Below are 23564 nucleotides of genomic sequence, written 5' to 3'. Positions count from 1 at the left end.
TAGTCAATGCCGCAGCCGATGGCAGTGTAGCTCTCCCCATGGTCCTCTTTCCGTACAAAAGAATGCCAAAAACACTACAGGCGGCGGCGGTTCCATCATGGTGGGGACTTGGGCACACCGATTCGGGCTGGACGACTATGCAGTCATTTTACGAGTACATTACATGTTTTGTATCCGTGGCTTCTACTCACATTTATTTGCCCCGTAAAGAAGAGGGTATCATGCTAGTGGCGCTTCTACCTAATGCGCACATTCTGCAGCCTTTAGACGTGGCCGTATTCAGAGCTGTTAAAGGCACTTGGAGAGCTATAGTGCAAGATTTTAGAGTACAGCATAATTATGCTAGACTTAAGCGGGCAGATTTTTGTACAGAGTTACAAAAATGCTTTGATCGAAGCCTGAAGCCAGAGACGATTAAAAGCGGTTTTAAATGCTGTGGTATTTACCCGTTTATAGCCGAAAGTATTAATTATAATAAACTTTTAATTAAAGCTCAGAGACCAGATGACAAAGCTCATGAACAAGATGAAGATACTGCAAATGAGAAATTTAAAAAGGACATCAAAAGCCGCTTGAGTTTGCAGACACAAAAAAATGTTTAGAGAGGCAGGTGACAAATGGAGTGGAGACCCCACTTATGAACAAACTTCAGTGGTGAACAAATGTTAGATATCATCAATACAATGCGCACATTCTGCAGCCTTTAGACGTGGCCGTATTCAGAGCTGTTAGAGGCACTTGGAGAGCTATAGTGCAAGATTTTAGAGTACAGCATAATTATGCTAGACTTAAGCGGGCAGATTTTTGTACAGGGTTACAAAAATGCTTTGATCGAAGCCTGAAGCCAGAGACGATTAAAAGCGGTTTTAAATGCTGTGGTATTTACCCGTTTAATGCCGAAAGTATTAATTATAATAAACTTTTAACCAAAGCTCAGAGACCAGATGACAAAGCTCATGAACAAGACGAAGATACTGCAAATGAGAAATTTAAAAAGGACATCAAAAGCCGCTTGAGTTTGCAGACACAAAAAAATGTTTAGAGAGGCAGGTGACAAATGGAGTGGAGACCCCACTTATGAACAAACTTCAGTGGTGAACAAATGTTAGATATCATCAATATACAGGGTGTTGCAAAATTGGTATATTAAGCCGAAAAGGGTCCAAACAACTTATCCCGGAGATAACCTTTTCGATGTCGGAATCAGGCGCACGACATTTTTATCATCCCATACAAAATTTAATCCATATTTTATTCTGTATCGTTTTTGGAAACCCTACGTTCTGATAGCATTACGTCAAAAGCTGACGTGTTTATTGTAAACAAAAACATAACCTCAAAGATATATGATAAATCGGAGGCCGCAAATTAGAAATATTACTGATTAGAAACACAAGAGTATGTTTGGAATTTGTACGTTATACCTCCCTCCCTAGTTTTGAAACGTTGCAACAAGAACATTCTTGGGATACAATCAAAGAAACATACCTAGTTCAATCCATTTTCACAACAATTCTTTTCCACAACAAACACAACACTACATCTTCAACTCTTCACAGACATCTGATGAACCACCGCAGCCTCAAATAATCACATTAATCACATACCACTTTCACAATACTAACTGTTTTGAATTAATACTTAACACGAAAAACAACAAAACACTTGAACCACGAGAAAAAGGTTAAATCGGTCAGACTTGTGTAAGTTCCAAGTGTTTCTGTTTAATTATGCTAAAGTTTAAATCGGCACTGAATCACGATTATAATTATTACTATGAACTTTCAAATTAGTTACTATTAATATTATTTAGTAGTAAACATAAAAAAACAGAAAGCAATTTTTCACCTGTTGCCATATTGTTGAATTGTTGCAAATAGAGAAAATAAACGACGATGTTGCCAGTAAGTCAAAGACCCGTTCCCGTTTCCGGCATTTTTATTTCGTCGGATTTCAGAACCCAATTTAATAAGCAGAAAAAATTGTTTTACTAAGTCTTTTTTTTCACTGTCTATTATTTACGTAATATTAGAGACAAGTAAAAATAAATACCGGCGTGAACTCGCGTTTCGCGCTTTTGCGGACGTTCGCGGCGCGAGTGTAGCGCGGGCTTTAAGAGTAAAATATTTAAAAATGAACGGATCGGTTTCCATAGGTACGTGATTTTATAAGGTCATTGACACTCGTTGATATGTAGGTCACTGTGTCACGTCAGGGTTGTTGGTACCCAGTTTTCGAGTAAAACTTTGGACGTTAATTACTCAAAAACAGTACCGTATTTTGAGATTCTGACTTCTTTCCCGGGCTTAGATATAACATGCTGCACATGCTGGTTTCGCTTGATATACCCTTTTTGCTACACCCTGTATACAAATGGGGACTAGACAAATAAAGTATTATTGACTTCGAAATTGTACTTGATATGGATGATGATACCTTGCACTATTGAACAGGTGTCAACAAGGTGCAGTTTTAAATATATTAGATCCAAATTAGATCAGACACCATCACTGCGTCAAATCTCAAAGTCCCCTTCAAAAGCTTTGGGAATTTATCTTGCTTAGATTCCTAGCTTAGATCGGGAGAACCCGATGTTCGCTTAGCAGCAATCTTTAATATGCATAGATCAACCCTAAGAAGATAGGTACTTACGAGACGCAAGAACTTGTTTGGAAAATGATTACGTTCCGCAACATTCATTTGATAATTGAGAATATTTTTGGCAGAAATCTATCAATACCAAATGCAATTTACGGTAACAACCTAACCGCAATAACGATATGTGACGGCACATATATTTATTTACAAAAAAGGTCAAACTTTTTATTTCAACGACGTACTTAGGTACGTCGTTGAGCCTACATAAATATAAGAATCTAGTGAAACCATTCATGATTGTTAGCGCAGACGGTTACATCCTTGATGTAAGAGGTCCTTTTGCTGCCACTACCTCAGACGCCACAATTTTGAAAAATATTATGGAGAACGAAGACGACCCATGGCATTGGATTTTTAGACCTAATGATGTCTTCATTTTGGACCGGGGGTTGCGGGATGCAATTCCAACTATCGAACAATGTGTGAGCACCTTTCAACCATTGATGCCAATATATCAAGGCAATTGACAAATGTGTCGATGTGTAGTTGAAACCATGAACGGCAGGATAAAAAGAGTTTTTTTAACCTCGCTATGATGATCAATTTTAAAGTAGCATCAGCGTTGATACATCACACACAAGAACCAAATGTGGACAGCAGATACTGCAACGATTTCATTAATATAATAAATGAAAATCTTTTCCTGTAAAATGTATAGCTATATCAATACGTACAGTATAGACTTTTTTTTCAGCGCTTATATCTTTGTTCTCCCATGCCTCAGAATAATAACAATAATATTTTATTTTATTTTATTTGTAAGGGATAACAAGCAGTTATACATTAAAACTTAGATATATGATCTTAAATATGTTACATGACAAAATGTATAACCCACAGCGTTATCCACGTATGTTAAATATTAATTAAATAACAAGCAGTCTCGGCCGCACAGCGGAACGTGGCGGTCACATTACAACAAATGTCTAATGTAATCTATCACAATCTGAGCTCGACCTACATGAGTCAACTTAATCATATATCTTTAATCATATTATTATAATATATGATTCGTCAATAAAATAACGTCAAAAACAACAAATCGTATAATTTCGCAAAAAGATTAAATCGCGTTATACGCAGTAGAACTATAATCTTCGGGGGTTTCCCGTAGATCCATGTCAGATCATCTCTGTTACGCGGCTTAAGGTTGGTGCGGCCATAATGAGAAAGGCTATAACAAGATAGACTAAGGATATTGTGTATAAAGTGTACAAGTATTTTGAAAGTCGCAAAAATGACCGGTCGACGGCTGAATATGCAAACGATATTAATTTATCAAAAACTGTTTCCGAAGCGAGATCCATGGAGGCACAGGGCAGCACAGTGACTTTGAAATCACCACGGAAAAATCTTTTTCCTAAAAAAAGCATTCAAATTGATAGTTTCACGGAAGGGAAGAATAATAACACAGTGGTATAATGTCAAAAAGTGGATTTCGGGTATGAACGTCAGATTCCAAGTACGTCAGATCCCATCGACGTCATTTTCCAGCAAGGTCAGATTTTCAGTTGGTACAGGCAGTTTCATAATTAATGTTAAAGACATAAAAATAACCCACTATTTATATAAAAAAAAAACGAGAAAATATTTTAAAATGATAATAATCGTAACAAAAAAAAACACTTTTTAACAATAAGTAGTTATAACAAAAAAACATTATTCTTCTCCGAACATAAGGCGATCATTGAGGATCGATAGAGAGATCGTAACTAATCACTGAGGTTAAGCAACACGTTAAGCCGTGGGTCTCGGTTGCTGCCGTCGTTGAAAAAGTTAAATGCGGAGTTGAAACAAGGCAAGTTATCCATTGGTACCGATTCTGAAGGGCGCACTTCCTAATTTTAAAATGAGCTAAAATCTCTAAATTTAACTGACAGCGCTAATTTTTGCTATTCTGAAGGCAACGATTTTAACGGCCAACTTAATTTAGAAGGCTCATTTGACGTCTTTAAAATGAGTGTGGCCATGTACTTCAGGATATTACAATCGAAAATATCGATTAACTTTTTTAACCTTAAAGTACTCCAAATAAATTTAATTATCCTAAATAGAAGTTGAAAATAATTAAAAGAATTAAATACCCTGCATTTATATTGGTTCTCGTGATAATTTCAAATATTTATATAACATATTCATAATTCATTATTGCAACTGGTAACTCTGGCTACAAAATGCTTCTATGGTGCTCTATGGACATTTCCGAGTGATACCTAATTTGGCTACCCCTTGACCTGAGGAATCAAAAATTTTCCTTTGGACGTCACTCTTTGGGCCACCCTGTATAAATCACATATTTAAATCAATTGAGACTTTTTTATGTGCGGTCACCCTAATAAATAACATAACCTAAAATTGCAATTTAAGGGAATTGAAAAATTTTAGTAAAACCTTTAGTGAAACCATTTTTATAATTTGTAATAAGTGCAACATAGCAGATTTCCTTGGATTTTTTGATATTTTAATGAATTTATAATTCTATAGTGTGTGAACTGAGGGACCACAAATTAATACGAAATTTATAAAATTTACACTTAATTATCTACTTATTTCACTGTTATATTGTTTCTTGTAACTTTTACTAAAACGTATACAAATCTTAATGTTGTTTAATGTCATAATTAGTATTTTATAAGCAAATAAAAAGTGGTCCCTCAGAGACAAAAAAAAGCTACTGGAATACGATATGATCAAAGTAAATTTATGTTTTTGATCGAGGTGTATAGCTTTAAATGATTTTTACTAATTATGTAGTAACAAAGGATTCCTCAAAAGTAATTACTTATTTTCTAGAATTTGAAAATATTTTTTTTGTTCTGAGGGACCACATTAATGTCGAATAACTTTTGAAAAAATGGTTTACAAATTCCAGCATTCGTTTTACAAATTAAGTTACAACTTTTACTAAACGTTTTAGTTACCAAACCTACAAAAAAACATGTGGTCCCTCACACACATAAACTAAACATGAAACGCTGGATACAAGATATTAATTCCTCTCTGGGACGACAATACTAAAACTACCATCAGACCACCTAGTTACCTACCTACTGACTACAAGGATAATGGAAATAAGATACAGAAATGAAATCAAGCAATTGTTTATATTGGTGTCAGAAAAATTACTCAACAAGTGTGTGTTGTGTTGTGTGTGTAATTGACCCAAATAAAGTTTTACGTTACTAAATTTCTTTCTTCTTTTATAAAAAGTAATAGTATAGTAGTAAGTATATAGTTTCTTAAAGTCAGGCATATTTTTCAGATAAAAGGTAACCTACTTGATTTTTCCTGTAACAAAATAGGTACTTAGTTAAATATTTGAGCATTTGTTAGTCGTATACCTCGAAATCAAAAAATCCTTGTAGCTTTTCACCTATTCGCATTTCGCCGCGATATCAAAATTTCTAAATAGATTTTTATTCTTGTAGTATAATTTTTGATCGCTACTGACAATTGTCTGAAAAAATCATAGTAGATTTACTTTCCTGCCTGCCTTCACTGTAGTCGCTTTTCACCTTGATAGATATTTGTTTGTAATGCATTATTAGGTACATTTATCGCGATATTTCTTTTACACTACAACAATATGCGACCCATATAAGATGCGCCATAAAATACTTACTTGCTATTCAAAATATATGCAGCTTAATAAATAAGCTATTGATAATACATGCTACATAAAAATTTGCTACTGTTGTAAAAATCTGTTAAAAATATATGCTAGTAACAAAATATACTACCGATATTATACGCTACAACAAAAAACGCTATCGAGGTGAAATGCGAATAGGTGAAAAGCTACAAGGATTTTTTGATTTCGAGGTATACGACTAACAAATGTATTTGAGCTATGTAGAGACCACTTTAAGTAAAATATTCTTACAAGTTGAAAGGGGTAAGTAAAGAGTTAGATAGGTACACAGGTAGGTGAGTTAAGGTTAAGGTGTTCCTCATGTACGTAGAGCCGGTCCGTTTAGAAGAGGAAAGCCGAGGTGTTAGGGCTAGTGTAATTCCTGAAGTACCTAGATCGGTAGGTGTGTTGATTAATTAGATCTAGAATCTAGAACAATAACTTAAGTTGTTAAGCAACCCGGTTCATGCCTACCTTGTCAGTAATACGTTTTTCAGTCATTCAGTCCAAATATCAGAAATAATAATATGACAAAACAGAGTCACTTTCACATCGTAGTTTCGGATAAAATAATAAGTTAGCGACTTTGCAATTAGCTTTACATGCTTAAACAACACATCAGCTCTAAGTTAAATCCATGTTTATGCACCTACAACAACAATTTCCCATATATTTCACGGTTTTACTTTAAGAAATTTTAGTATAATTTTAAGAGGCACCTGTTTAGACCCCTTTTAAATTTTGGAAGAAAGTTGCTAATTTTAAGTTGACAGCGCTAAAAATGGCACCTTCAGAATACCAATTCGACCATCTAACCTAAGTTGAATAGTTTTAACGCTGCCTGTCAGATTCAAAATTTAAAGTGACGTCTCTTATTTTGGAGATAAACGGTGCCTTCAGAATGCCAAATAAATTTAGAGAGAAAGTAAGCGTTTTTTGACAGCGTTAAAATTAGAATGTGCCCTTCAGAATCGATACCATTGTTCATGTGAGTGACTTGAGACAGACAATACGAAGGCTTGGTTTTAAATATTTAACATGCCAGTCAAAGATAAAACTATTAATTTAACGTCACGACACAATGCGCCTACGGTGGCATTACATCAGAAATATAAAAAAATACCACCAAGACGGTAAGTCAATAATTTTCCTGGATGAAACTTACGTGACACAAAAATGCTGGCAGTCCAATACCACGGAACTATGGGGCGGGGTGGCGGTATGGACTATAACGGGGCTATGAAAAGCATCGATAAAGGACCTCGTATAATAATTGAACACGCTGACAGCCGCAATGGCTTTGTACATAATGTTTTACTGTATTTCAAATCTCACTGAAGACCGGTGATTATCATGGCGACATGAATGTACAAAAGTATGGTCCACTTCCTGGCGGTGGTTTGATCGCCAGGTTTTTTCCATCTACTGCTCCCGTACAATTCTCTAATTGCCACATTTCTTTAAAATCTGAAGCTATCTTGATCCACTCCTCTTCTTTTGAAGGAAACTGAACATTGTTACTGGGATCACAATTATCGGACTCGACACTTCATTCAGTATATCATCACCGGAGTCTCCTCACACTTGTTAGGATATCTTCATAAAGTAATCTTAATTTTGTTTTGTTTAAAGTTTTTATTATTTTCTTTTAAAAAGCTGCTAAGCGCTGTCTCAATATATCTAAATGTGTACCTACCTACATGTACAACGTCTACCGGGCATTCTATAGGTAAGTTGATTGTTTTGTATTGTAAAGACTTAACAAAAATACTTTAAAAAAATAGCGGCAAACTTTTCGGCGGAAAATTCAATATGGCGGTGATGGCTGTGGCTGGCTGGCACCGCGCCGGCGGCGGCGGCGCGCCTCTCTTGCAGTCCAGCGCGCATGCGCCATAGAGATGTACCTAGTGCAATGTTACTTGCTTCCGAACTATGCGTGAATGAAAAAATAATCGATGCTGGATCGATTCCTGGGTAGGTACTTTTATTATAATCATATGGGTTTTTGGTAAATATAAATACGTAATTTATTTGGAGTACTTTAAGGTTAAAAAAGTTAATCGATATTTTCGATTGTAATATCCTGAAGTACATGGCCACACTCATTTTAAAGACGTCAAATGAGCCTTCTAAATTTAGTTGGCCGTTAAAATCGTTGCCTTCAGAATAGCAAAAATTAGCGCTGTCAGTTAAATTTAGAGATTTTAGCTCATTTTAAAATTAGGAAGTGCGCCCTTCAGAATCGGTTCCACTGTCACTCTAATAATGTCGCGTATTAATTGCTGTTGATACCATAGAACAACGCGGACTCGGGTGTACCCTCGGGAAGCGTCATAGCGATGTTTCTTGATACAAAAAAGTCTGCCAATTTTTGCGGGGGGAAATTTTACCGTTTACTATCATTATGTCCTATGGGACATGCCATAATGAGCTTTAAATTCAAGCAATAAGGATTATTTGAAGGGACTCGTAATGATGAACCTTGGTCGTCAATTTTTTTTAGTCATGGATGTAACAAGGTATCGATACATGTTATCGATAAATTCAAGAACATGGATTTGTAAATGACGTTTTAAATTAATAAATAGGTATAATATTATAAAAATTGTGAATGCTAAAAAAAGTACTTCAATTATGACTTGTTTTTATTAAGTAGGTATTTACATTTATTTCACTCCAAGAATAATAAAATTACTAAAAAGGATACAAAACATTAAAAGTATCACTAAAAGAACCTAATGTCTTTCAGACAATCATAACAACGAAAGGAACTTAAAAATAGAAGTTGGTAGGTTTTGGTACGAAAACAATAACGGGGTATGAAATAATTATTAAACTACTAATAATATAGATTTGTAAATGAAGTTTTAAATTAATAAATAGGTAAATAAAAAATTGTGAATGCTAAAAAAAAGTACTTCAATTACGACTTGTTTTAATTAAGTAGGTATTTACATTTATTTCACTCCAAGAGTAATTACTAAAAAGGATAGAAAACATTAAAAGTATCACTAAAAGAACCCAATGTCTTTCAGATAATCATAACAACGAAAGAAAATTAAAAGTAGAAGTTGGTAGGTTTTGGTACGAAAACAATAACGGGGTATTAAATAATTATTAAACTACTTATAATATAGTCGTAGAAAGTTCTATAACTCAAAACTTCTTAAAAGTAAAAACATAAACGACGTGTGTTTAATACATGTACCTACACATATTATGTACATAGTGCACGTTTCCTCACGATGTTTTCCTTCACCGTGAAGGCCTCTACACACCAAAGCCGCTGACCCGGCGGCTCAGGCCGCCGGCTCAACCCGCCGGCCTCATTTTGTACAATCATGCCTCATTTTGTACTATGTTAACCCGCCGGCACTAGGCCGCCGAGCTATGCCGCCGGGTTAGCGGCTTTGGTGTGTAGAGGCCTTAAGAGTACGTGGTATAATTTTATACTTCAATAAACTAATGAGAGAGAGTATGAGAATAACTATTTCAGGGTGGTTTAATATCGTCTAGGCTATCCGTGGAAAGTTCCCAAACACTCAATCCTCGGCCTTCCTCATCCAGCCACTACCGCCGGCTACCCGCCTAAGGTCGTCGGTTCACCGGGCAGGACGGCGTCCCATGCTGCGTTTGCTTGTTCGTCTTCTCCACTCGAGAACTCCTCTACCCCAACGGTTATCGGTTCTTCGGCAGATATGACCAGCCCACTGCCACTTGAGTTTGCACATTTTGACAGCTATGTCGGTTACCTTAGTCCGCTGACAGATAACCTCATTTCTGATAAAATCCATCAGAGAAACCCCAAGCATAGCTCTCTCCATAGCACGCTGAGCAACTTCAAACCGGTGGACCAGTCCTACCGTCAGTGTCCACGTTTCTGCTTCATACTGTCCCGAATTATCGGGAGTTGTACCGATTTCGACTCACAGAATAATCAAGATAATTATTCTGAGTGTAGACGAGGCTTAATATTAATATCGGCGAGTTGAGGGTAGACGATAATATCCACGTAAGCGAGCAGCGCGTGAGGGCTGTGCTCTTTTTGTGAGCAGCCGCGGTGAGAAGACGGAGAGTGAGGGAGTGATCAGTGTAGTGGGTGCGTGAGGACCCGCCGGCGGAGCGGAGCCGAGACGCCCAGGCTCGGGAAGCCGAGGCGGGCGTGATGGCCCGGTTCAGACAACAGCCAGTTACAGCAAGTGCGCAGCTAAGTGACCTTTCTACTTACCTTTTATCTCTCATTTATGATTGATAAGTTATACACTTGATTTCTTGATGTACCAATTGTGTTTATAATGAGTAAGGAAACTAAGGAGGTAATTTAAGGTTTAAAGGAGGTACGAGTACATACCGTACCCGTACCGTGTGATAATAGGTTGTCTGGTAGAGATTGCTATAAGCAATAAGGCCGCCTTTTTGTACTGTTTTTATTTTTAAGTTTCTTTTTGTATGTTCTATTTTGGTGCAAATAAAGAGTATTGTATTGTATAATAGATAGATTAGATATTCAGTGCGCCAGGGGAAACAATCCCATGTGATCAGTGTAAGAAGCTAGGGAAACAATCCCATGTGATCAGTGTAAGAAGCTAGGGAAACAATCCCATGTGATCAGTTCCAGGGAACAACCCTGCTAGCGAGGCACGGGGTGGCTATAGGGGAGGTTGGAGGCCACTGGGGTGAAACCCCTAAGAACATCAGGATTATCCTTGACATTCAGACGATCAGGTTATTAGACTGATCGGTCATCACGTGTGCGTGATATTAAGTAACTAATATGTTTATGATATATCCCATATTCAGTTCGTCACCGTGATTAGTATGTTTGTACTAATCACGGTTATTAACAGTTCAGATATTCGCGTTTACTCATATAAATAGTTTAATGAATCCGCGACACATACCACGTAACGTATAGTACCAGTCCAAAACTGGTCCAAATGGAGTCGAAGGCTTTTTCATAGTTCACAAAGGCTAGACACAGAGGCTGATTATACTCTTCGGTCTTCACTGTGGATGTGGTCTATTGTACTAAATCCTTTTCGAATAATATCAGTCTACTACGAATTTACAAAGATTCGGTCAATAAGAAGAAGAAATTGAGAAAGGAACTCCTCGAGCATGCACCTTGCAGTTTTATAATAGAAAAAACACCAAAAATGACATGAAATAGACCACCATGTATGGTAGAATAGAATGGAATGGAATGGAATAGAATTTTATTCAATTATTTGTTGACAGCCATTAGGTATATTACTCTACCACTATTTCACAAAGGCTCAGTCACCGAGGGAATAAAAATGGTGAATCGAATGGTGAGTAGCTAGGTATGCCAGAGGTAAAATAATTAATAATGTGGATAAATAAAGGAATAAATACACTTATAGATATTTTTTACAGAATCAGTTGTGATGGCAACCATGTGTTTTTATGACTGAACGTGACGTAATTACTGATTTTTAAAATGGATTAATTTTTTATAAATGTGCCGAATACATTTTTGAGGATTTGATTTTTTCATCAAGAAGGCCACTCTCGTTTCTGTGTATCTTTCCATTATTAATCGTGCCAGTTCCAAATTATGGTTTGTAAAGTCATTTTCGTGACAGTGGTAACTTATAGATGGAAATAAAACTTTTCCGAACAATTTATTTAAGGATTTGGCCACAACTTGGTATCTATTGCACGATTTTGATGGTTTATTATCTTCATCTAACTGTTTGCGTATTTCTTTTTCACAAATTCGCGTAGGCATACTACCTCAGTCGAAGCGTTAACTAACTTACCTTTACTTTTTTGGTGTACGAGGCTTTTACAATCCACTGGACCAAGCAAACCTTTAAGACATGTAGGGCACTTGATTTTTTTTGAAATTGAAAAAATTACATATCCAGCTATGTATTCTATTACTTTTTCAGCAAAAGGTGATAAAAACGTAAAGGCCTCAATTTCTTCCATCAAGTCGTCAGTAAAATTTTTAAAATTTACTTCATCTGCCTCTGTACTGTCGTTGGTGATGTACTCGCGTACGCATGGAGCATTAATTTTTTGTAATGCGGACGAGCAATTGAGGATCATAATGTTTTCCAGTGGAACACAGTTGGTAAATTGCCTCAAATTGAGAGCTTGTTGGGTTGTCGGAATAGCCACCATGACTTCTAACCACAGAAAAAAAGAGCTCTATGTGGTCTTGGCTTATTCTATGCAATGGCATGTATTTCATGTCATTTTTGGTGTCTTCTACTATGTTTCGAAAGATTGCTTTGGTGCTCTCAATACAGACTAAAAATCCTAAAAAACCTGTATATCGCGGCGAATCTATCAACTTAATTTGTCTGGACTCACCGTTGCGTTTTTTTACAATAGCTGACAGGCTCAACAAAAATTTTTGTGCTTCTCCCATTTTTTTAATAGCTTTTTCACAGTTTTCTTTGTTAAAAAGATAAGATAAAAATTCATTTATTGTAAACATGGGTAAATAAAATGGTGCTACAAAAATATTAGTTCTCCATGCTTTGCACTATACAGTACGTACAACTTTTTGGATTACCTACACTATAGAATTCATGCAAATTTATATTAATTAAGTTCAAACTAAGATAACACAATAATAGCAATATAATAATTAAATAGTCATACAATAATAGTCATTCATTTAGTTATAAAATAAATTATAAAATGTCATTTAGGTAGTCATTAATCGTATAATAACATTTTTTTTGGAGAATACAATTCAGTTCATTTTTAAATTTAATAATGTCAAGACATCTTATATTGTAAGGCAGTTTGTTGTACAGCTTAGGGCCCATACACACAATACTCTTAGTTAAGAGCGTAGTGTTGTAGCGCTCAGTGAACAGCCTGTCTCTGTTGCGACCTAGTCTTAAAGTGACATCGGTCATTGTTTTAAATAGATTTGGATTTGTTTTTACAAAGAGTAGTATCTCATAATTTATTACAATTATCATCAAAAAAACATTTATAGTCACAGAAAGCGTAACGAACTAATTTTAACATATGACTCGGGTCTAAAAAGAAGAACACTTGTTGACCAGTCCTTGGATCTAATATTGTTGTTTGCAATTTATCAGCCTCAAAACAGCAACCAAGTTCTGTTGCCATTGCTAAATTAGCTTTGGCAGTGGCGGATTAACGTATAAGCACGACAAGCACGTGCTTGGGGCCCCGGGCCGCCAGGGGCCCCCATCCTCTGCTGCTGTTTCATTTTATACCTACATTTTATTCATCCACAATATGTCCGATGTGCCTAATGAGTTTGGTCTGATTAAAGGGCCTACCACACGCGTAAGTATCACCACAGTTTTGCCTGCGCAGGCCGGCTTAAACACGGAATACCGGGCGTGTGGTTGGTAAAGGGCCTACCACACGCGTAAGTATCACCACATTTTTGCCTGCGCAGGCCGGCTTAAACACGGAATACCGTGCGTGTGGTTGGTAAAGGGCCTACCACACGCGTAAGTATCACCACATTTTTGCCTGCGCAGGCCGGCTTAAACACGGAATACCGTGCGTGTGGTTGGTAAAGGGCCTACCACATGCGTAAGTATCACCACAGTTTTGCCTGCGCAGGCCGGCTTGTACTGTACATGGAATACAGTGCGAATGGGTGGTAAAACTGTATACCACGCCAACCCCGAAGCGCGGCTTGCGCATTTTTCGACATGAAATTTTAACAATTTTGCCATTCATTAAAATCTTCTCTTAAATCCTTAAAGTAGTTTGACATGTGAATGTTTTTTTAAATTTTACAGCATTTTTTTTGTCTACTTCGATCGTGTATACGGTTTGATTTTTGGGAATAGCAGGCAACGAGACTTTTTTGTAGTGAAAAAATTCTAGTTGTTTGCAGGCATTGAAAATACACCAGTAGAAGAAATAATTCCTCATTGGGAAACATTGTTTCCAGTTTCCACGCCGACGATTTTGACAAAAATGAGGCTTGCGCGTACTTAGGGTCAATTCACACGTACCACAACCACACCACACCACAACGATGGTATTTTGTATTGAAAATGAATAATCCAATTCACACGTGCCACATTTTGCCGATGTTGTCGAGCACCTGTGTAATACGACCACATCGCAACCACATCGCGACGACAACGCCGCCACGTGGCGGCGGCACCGCGGCCACCTGCTCTCCCTATTATCTGTGTACGACCACTTCGCGACGACAGCGACAACGCAACCACATCGACGTTTTGTCGCTACCACAACGCAACTGCAAAAAGTCGCTGTGACATTATTCACACGTAACCACAGCTTGACCACATTTTGTCGCTGCGACGTGGACCGTGGTGTGGTTGTGGTACATGTGAATTCGCACTAAGCGTCAATTCACACGTACCACAACCACACCACGTCGCAGCGACAAAATGTGGTCAAGCTGTGGTTCACACGTGCCACATTTTGCCGTTGTCATCGACCACCCGTGTAATACGACCACATCGCAACCACATGGCGTCGGCAACGCCGCCACGCGGCGGCGGCACCGCGGCCGCCTCCTCTCCCTATTAAATGCATAAAACCACGTGATTACCACATCGCAACGACAGCGACAACACAACCACATCGACATTTTGTCGCTGCCACAACGCAACTGCAAAAAGCCGCTGTCACACTATTCACACGTAACCACAGCTTGAGCACATTATGTCGCTGCGACGTGGTGTGGTTGTGGTACGTGTGAATTGACGCTAATACGGAGAACAGGTTGCCGCGGTGCCGCCGCCGCGTGGCGGCGTTGCCGTTGCGATGTGGTTGCGTTGTGGTTGCGATGTGGTCGTATTACACAGGTGGTCGATAACAACGGCAAAATAAGGCACGTGTGAATTGGATTATTCATTGTCAATACAAAATCTTTTTCAAGGAACAAATTGTTCTAAATTAGGGGCCTACACAGGCTTAGTGCTTAGGGCCCCCGATGCTCTTAATCCGCCACTGAGCTTTGGCGCCATCGCACGTCAAAGCCTTTATTTGTAAACCAGTTATATGAACTAAATCAAAGGCCTTGGTGACAAGCTGAGCTTTTAACTTACCACTTGTGCCTTTGACTAAAAAAAACCCGATGGGAACTTTCCACGGAGCATTAATGTCTAAATAAATAATAATAAATAAATAAATAAAAGTTTATTTCAATAAAAAATAGCAACAACGTTACAGACTTAATCTAGACAAAATAGGTTGTACAAATGCGTTGTGAGTTGAACCATCATAACCCTAAGCTAGGAATGATCCTGTATTATAGGGTTATGATGTTTCTCCGATATAATGAAACAGTAGTAGGTACTTATACAAAATAAATTTAAGTAACGCCGTAACTTGATTTAGGATTAAAATAAGAGTGTGTGCCTAAGTTGTAAGTGTATGACTCTGAGTGTGTATGTGTGTGTGTGTGTGTGTGTGTGTGTGTGTGTGTGTGTGTGTGATGTGAGTATGGAGTAATGTTATAGAGTAGAGCGATGCAGTTGATACATATATCAAAATACTTTTACCATAAATTATAATTTATGGTAAAAGTATTTTGATTGCAAGGTATTTTTAGTTATGTTATCATGAAGTCATAGTCAGGAGCTTCTCAGTCTCTTCATATGATAAGTCTGATAGCCAGCTTTTTAATTTACATTTAATTTCAAATTTATTAAGGGGGTAAATGTGCAAACTTTTATTTATTTTATTATATACTCTCGAGCTAAGGTTATCCAATTGGCTATGGGCAAATACCGTACGACAACTTTTTAACTCGCAAACAGAAAAACCCTGTCGTCTGTTTAGTACTTTGGCATCCAAGGGAAGGTATGAGTGGCGGCGCAACACAGTCCTGAGAAGGTATATTTGTCTCACAGTAAAGACTTGCGCTTCAGAGTATACTTTCACGGTAGCGTAGTCTCTTGGTTTGGACAATAAAACCTTCAAAACCGCTCTTTGCGCCCGTTCCAGAGGTAACATATAGGTCTTGTAAGTGCCACCCCATATTGGAATACAGTATGACAGAATAGACTCACATAAACTTTTGTAGACTGTAATCAGAGTTTCTTTGTCAAGACAGTGACGAAGATTCTTGAACAAATAGATCAGTCTTCTGACTCTCTTACAGAGGCTGTTTATATGTGAACCCCAATTCAGTTTGTCATCCAGTATGACCCCTAGGTATCGTATACTGTCAGTTTTACCAATAGTTGGGCATTGGCAATTAGTTGAGGTGGAGCAGTAGTGGGCCTTTATACGGAGATCACTATTTTGCTTTACACGGTTAGATATATTAAAACAGAGGTATTGTGTTTTACTAAGGTTGAGTGTTAGCAAATTTGATGATAACCATTCCATAACCACTCTTAGGGAAGATTCAGCTCTCAATTTGGCACTTTCCCAGTCCACATCATAGATAAGGAGCGCAGTGTCGTCTGCATATGTAAATATCTCATTTTTTTTGGCATTTTTAGCGTGCACAGATCATTGATGTAGACCAGGAAAAGTGTTGGACCCAGAATACTCCCCTGAGGAACGCCGTAACTTAAGGGTTCATTTTTACTGACATAGGAGTCAATCTTGACGCACTGTGATCGGTCAGTGAGGTAGTCACAGAAAAGTTGGAGTGTAATACCACGTATTCCGATCTGTTCCAGTTTGGTCATGAGGATGGGTACAGACACAGTATCGAAAGCCTTCGACAGATCGAGGAAAATACCGTAGCATTTAAATTGTTTGTCCAGTTTACTCACGACTGCGCAGGAGAAGTCAGCAACGGCATCTTCTGTGGAAACACCAGCTCTGAATCCATATTGGTTTCTTGCTATTATGTGATATTTGTCGAGGTACTCCGTTAGGCAGTTATTTAATATACGCTCAAGAATTTTAGAGATGGAGCTTAGAACAGAAATAGGCCGGTAATTTGTGACACTTTCTTTATCTCCGCTTTTATAAATGGGGTGCACGATAGCGTTTTTTAGAGCTAGTGGGAAGATTCCGCTGTTTATGGCAAGGTTACAGAGATGTGTGATGGGTGGTACAAGAACGTCTGAGGAGTTCTTGAGAATTTTTGCTGGAATATCATCCCAGCCTGTCGCACAATTGGAGCGAAGGCTCTTTACGAGTCGCTCCACTTGAGCATTATCAACTGGAAGAATAACAAGTGAGTTACCGATAGGGGAGGATAAACCATATTTGGGCGTTGAGGGTCTCTGGGCACAAGGGGAGATCTTAGATGCCAAATCTCTACCAACGTTAACAAAAGCTTGGTTCACCATACCAACAGATACTGATGGGACGGGGTTTATATTTAAAAGTTCAGATGTTTTTTGCTTACCACAATTTGTATTGTTAATAGACTTAATAGCGTTCCAGGTTGCTTTAATATTGTTTTTGGACTCCAAAAATAAGTTTTTATCATAGGCTCTCTTTATTTTTTTAATTAGATTGTTGCAGAAATTTCTGTAGAGCTTGTACGTTGTTACAAGAATTTCATTATTAGGTTCTTTCTTTAGTTTAAAGTGCATTTTATCTCGATGGCGGATGCAGCGTAGAAGACCAGTTGTCATCCAAGGTTTGATTAATTTTTGGCTCTTTTTGATTTTAGTATTTCTTGTATGTTTTTTTATAATAGGTTGTATAAGGTTTATGAGTGAATTTGTGGCATCGTTAGCATCAGTCTCTTTCATTACTGAAGAGTAGTCGGTTTGGTCCAGCTCTTTTTTTATCGCGTCATAATTTATTCGCTGAGCTACACCGACCGTTGACGATTTTTTGATGCTGCTAGACTTTAAGTTTAACATTACAGGCAAATGATCAGTAGTTACCGATTTAAGAATGATAACTTTGGCAGGATCTTTGGTTTTCAATAATATATGATCGAGGCAGTTTGTTAAACGAGTCGGAAATATATGAGCCGGTAATAGTCCCAAAGTGGCAGCAAGTGTTAAATATTCATGATAATTTTTGTCTTTACTGGTTGATTTTATGTCTATATTAATATCGCCTATGAATGCTATATTCTTGAACTGACTCAAAGAAGAAATCACATTTTCCATGCTGGAATAGAATTTAGTTAGATCCTTATAGGATGAGGAGCGATAGATACACACAAATGCATAGTTATTTATGGTACATATGAGACAGTTAGCATCTGAGAAATCGGGTTCCTGTATCTTACAATTTAGAGATTCCTTGACATATAGCACGAACCCGTCATTTTGTATAGGATTGTTCAATGAATGAAAGGAATTGTAGCCTTGAAGAGTAGGAATAGATATAGAGTCCGTAAGCCAACATTCCGTCATAATAATAAGGTCGTAGCTAATTTTAGTCGTCGATAAAACCGCGATAAATTGATTAAAATTTTTATTTATGCTTCTAATATTAGTGTGTATAATATTTAAGTCTTTATGTGACTGTGTGATAAACGTGGAACATTTTTCAGGCTCAGAAGTGTGTGCTTCTGCAACAGAAAAATCATCAATCTCGTTCGAAATGTTTTTTAAGTTTACGCTAGCCATTGATTATATTTTTAAATCGTTTGTAGTCAATCTTGGAGTCAAGAAAAAGGTAGAGTGCAATGGGTATGTACGGTGGCCTGCGCCTAAAAGTATACAGGCAGAGTTTTTAAAATAGCGATATCTAGCTCACATGCTGCTCAAGCACATCCACATAAACACCACTGCTACACACATCACACACAACACGTCCCCGGATTTATAACAGATGTAGCTGGTCCCTTCATCATCAGGGATCGCTATTTTAAAAACTCCGCCTGTATACTTTTAGGCGCAGGCCACCGTACATATGAATATCTTTTGAAGTTTACAATAATTAGCAATGGAACTACTGAAGAAAACTGTTTTGAACATCTGTGGACATTAATTATGGTGTAGGTGTGATGTATGTGTATGTAAGTTTGTGTTAGTAAAGTTTGAATAGGAAGAGGCTTAAAACTACGACAATATACTAAAATATAAAATAAGCTACAATCGCCGATGGACTTGTGGAAACACCAGGCCTAGTAGGCACTCGGTATATGTCACGAAGGTCGGATGTTTGCACTTCCATATCTACGGTTTTCCCAATAGATTGAACTATAGATGCTAGTGCGTTGTGGGTCTCATTATTTTTCTCAAACAAAGGAACGTTCCTTATCTCTACACTTGTAGGACGGGAGATAGTTTGAATATCCTGTATTTGTTTTTCTAACATAGATATACGGTCCAGGCTTACTGACTTTTCTCTTTCCAGGGAAACTATTTTCGTTTTCATGCACTCATAGCTTTCGTTAATGAATTCCATACCTTTCTCTATCTAAAACGATCTCTGCGTTTTAGAGTATTGTTGCATCTGTTTTCTTAGGTCTGTCATGTCATTAACCAGCCTGTTTAAAGTGGAAGTCTGTTCTGCCCTCCATGATGCAATTGTTTGATCATGCTCAATTTTCCACGAGGACAGCATTTGCATGAGTTCCTTTTTGATGTCCTCGAATACAACAGTAGTTGACGGTTGGTTGTATTGTGAGTTGGGAGACTCATCCATGCGTGGGCGTTTTCCCCTTGAAGAAACATTTTCGATGTCGCAAAGTGTATTGGAGAACAGGTCAGGCTCAGAAGAAGATGTATTTAGTTTACCTTTGAGTAATTGAGGTGGGGTTCTATGTGTAGACATCGTGGTCTCACTCGTGCGTTGTAAAAAAGTGAATAGTTAGCAAACTCGTAGCAGTTCCGTAGCCCGTAGCAGCCGCTTAACGCTCTGCGCGGCCCGTAGCAGTAGATAGTGTAGCGATATTTCGCCGTGCAAACGCTCACAGTGTGGGTTCAGAGGGCTAAGCACCCACCTCGTGTCCAGCGGGCCGCGGGTTCGATCCTCACCGGAGCAGATTCTTTTCTGTATTTATTTCACTGCAGTAGCCGGCCCGACGAAGTCCGACGACACCCGAGGAGTTCCAACTTGCGGGAGCGAGAGATCCGATGTGTTTTCAATATGGCCGCCACAGCTTATGGGACAACCGCCAAGATAGAACGGGAGGTACCGAGTTTGGTATGATTACGGGGCACGAATATTAACCACAAAATAATTCGAACAACTGGGACACCAAGAAACACGTCTTCACGCTACGACGTCCAACCGGAGAAATCTGTCTACTAATAAAAAGACTAGGGCATCGGTTGCTTCATCAGTATTATCTGTCTCTAAATCGAAACCGTAATCAACGTACCCAAATCGCCTGTTACCATTTTTACTATCATGCGTTTGAGTCTTAATTTTCATTTCATCAAAAACTAAGGTACAGTATATTTTTTTGTCCGGACTCGCATCGGCTTTATGTTTTAAAGCCTTCAACGCCTCCTCGGTAAAACCAGGCCGTCCGTCAAGGTTACTGTACCATTTTATCAGGGTACGCGGAGTTGGTAAACAATTCCTAAAAGTTTTACGCACATACTTATATGCCTTTGGGGAATAAAAATTTAGTGTTAGTGCAAAACATCTGAGTTCCGGTGAAAACGTGTCTCGAGAGAGAGCTTTCCATTTTTTAAGTTTTTCAACTGTCGCTTAATGAGTTCTGCTTCTTCCACACCAATTCAAGAACCATTCTCTCTTCTTTATCTATCAAAGATTTTTCATCCAGACTTTGAAGGATTTCTTTTAATCCAGCTACTTTTTTTTTCAAATAACAATTTTTATATTGTAGCCTTTTTAATTTTTTTGCTCTGATTGTCTATCTGTTCTTGCTTTTTTCTTTTTTTCGGTGTCAGTGGCAAAGAGTCAGTGATATTTGAACTTGAATTTTCTGATATTATATTTGACCGCTCCTCCTGACGAACAAAAGTATACGTTTTTTGATTATATACGACTTTTACAATACAATTTTAACTGAAAATTTAAATAAAGAAGGTCAATTTAAATTATTTAATATTAATGGATTGTTGGCTACAGAGTTTTCAAAATATTTATTGAAATGCTTCGCCTAGTACGAATTGATTTTACAACATCTACAATGAACCATATAAAAAACTCACGTGCTGCAGAGATGAGGATGTACCAGGCAATACCAAGGAATCGGAAATATTGACATTTTCATTATTGCCATCGTAGGACAATAGTCTATCATCAGGTGGTGCAAATGTTTTATCATGACTCTGAAAAGTTTTTTCAAACATTGTTAGGTATATTTTTAAAGTATGAAAAATCTCAAGACCAGTTTTCCAATAACAACTACAACCTAATAGTTCATTATAACCATTAAATAATATTTTACAAGATATAACTCTGGCGCTGGCATGCATAGAGCCGGAGAACCGGTCAGATTTCTATGCAGCCCACTGTATCTATATTATTACTTACGGAACAAATGCACCCAGGAATTAGAGTTGGTATGGTGCCATCGACCAATACACGTTTATTGTTTGCCAGCTCCTTAAATTCAGATATTTTGAAATGATCTGAACAAATAAGACTGGTTCTCTTTGGTATCCAGTTTGGACTCATGTTACAAAATTTCATCCATATATCCCTCAAACTTGGGTCTTTAGGAAACCTGCATATTAAATAAATATTATGCGTAAGACTCTCATATTGTGACGTTTAATAATCGGTTTATTATATGGTTAACAATTACATAAATAAATTCCCCCAAAAATACCTAGCCAATTCTTTCGCTCCCGATAGTCTCAATGAATCTTTGGGTGATCGATCGTTGAACAAATTGCAAACCATTTTAAAATGAAGTACATATCTCGGAAATTAAATAGACAGTATATTATTTATTATTCTAAGAATCAATAGAAAAGGTTGTAACCTCATTTCACTTCGAATCGATAACTACATCTTACTACCGGTCACAACACTATGGCTTCGATAACATTTCGGTTGCTAGGCGATGGAAAAAACAATGCCAACCAAACAACAATACGGATTTCAGACTTTTTGACACACTGGTTTGAATATTGTATGGGATGAGTCGGATTTTTATGTGCTTACAACAATATTGAACAATAACTAATTTTGGTTAATGGGCCATTATTTTATTTTAGGTACAATTATCGGTCCCCTACAAAGAAACATTTTTTTTAAATTAAATAATGAAATTCAGGAATATAGCTACCGCCTGTAGCAATTAAATAAAACACCGGTCACAGAAAATATAATGAATTTATGTAAAATACTTTATTTATTTACAAATTACGGTAACTCTGTTGTTGTTTTTGGTAACGCAATTGTTTTTCATACAAAAATTGTCTGTCCCTCGGAGCGAGTCATATGAAACAAGCACAACGTGTGTAAAAAATTACAATGGAAACAATTTTTTTGAATATTATAACGAATATGTCATTATTTAAACTTTACTTCACGGTAATAATCATGATTTTATATGAACATATTATGGGACAATTAATATTCCTGGCCGAGTCCCCAAGCCTAAGCAAAAATACACCTACACTAGGTTACCCTAGGAAATTCAATCATAAATAAACTTTTTTTCACATTCTTACACCTAAGATCATTTGAATGGCTGTGTCTTTGTATCGGAGTGCAGGAAGGAGAGCGGGACGGATAAAATGAACAAGTCTTTCGGACGAGAGTCCTGGAGAGAAGCGCGTGTATTTATTGTGACGCCACTGAGTTACCGGCGACATACGGTGAGTTTTATAGATATTTATTATTTTATTTTATGCAATATATGTAATAATTAGTAACAATTATGAGGGCATTTTGATATCCCATGTATGTGTATTCATTTAAGTACTAACTTCAAAAAGGTTATTGTTTTACAACTGCGTTACCGCTACACTTCGTTACTTTTTCAGTAACGCAGTTGTAACTATAGTAACTCAGGGGTTTTTCTTATAGTTTTCAGGTATCTGTTACTCAATTTATGGTACAAATATAACATTTGAGCATATTATATTGTTACAGTATAACATTTCAGACTCAATGGCGTAAACAGCGGCTGAAAAACAACGGCTTTATAGGCAAAAAAAATAGAAATATTTCTTAGTATTAAGTTGTCATATTTTCAGCGATTTTAATGTTTGTTATTAAACAAAGAGTTCTGTTAATTTTAGTTTGATAGTTTTTTTACATTATGATTAGTTTTAATTGAAGAAAGTATAAAGATTGTGATTGAGATACCACTGTGTTACCAATTAACCACAGCGTTATCTATTTGTCCCTCGTTTCCTGAGAGTATTCACAAACATTTTAGCTACTCTTTATTAGAAAGAATGTTAAACTAAATATAATAATTATAATTCACCTTATTTAGAGCTATTTCTAAAAC

General features: G+C 37.2%; 1 pseudogene; it reads left to right on the top strand.

The window, feature by feature from the left end:
- The first annotated feature begins 1218 nt into the window (after nucleotides 1-1218).
- LOC125491147 lies at nucleotides 1219-3262 on the top strand (annotated as a pseudogene).
- The last annotated feature ends 20302 nt before the right edge of the window (nucleotides 3263-23564 follow it).

This window comes from Plutella xylostella, chromosome Z, assembly GCF_932276165.1.
Source record: "Plutella xylostella chromosome Z, ilPluXylo3.1, whole genome shotgun sequence".
Taxonomy (NCBI): domain Eukaryota; kingdom Metazoa; phylum Arthropoda; class Insecta; order Lepidoptera; family Plutellidae; genus Plutella; species Plutella xylostella.
The sequence above is the reverse complement of the archived record's forward strand: the minus strand, read 5'-3'. Positions and strand labels throughout refer to the sequence as shown.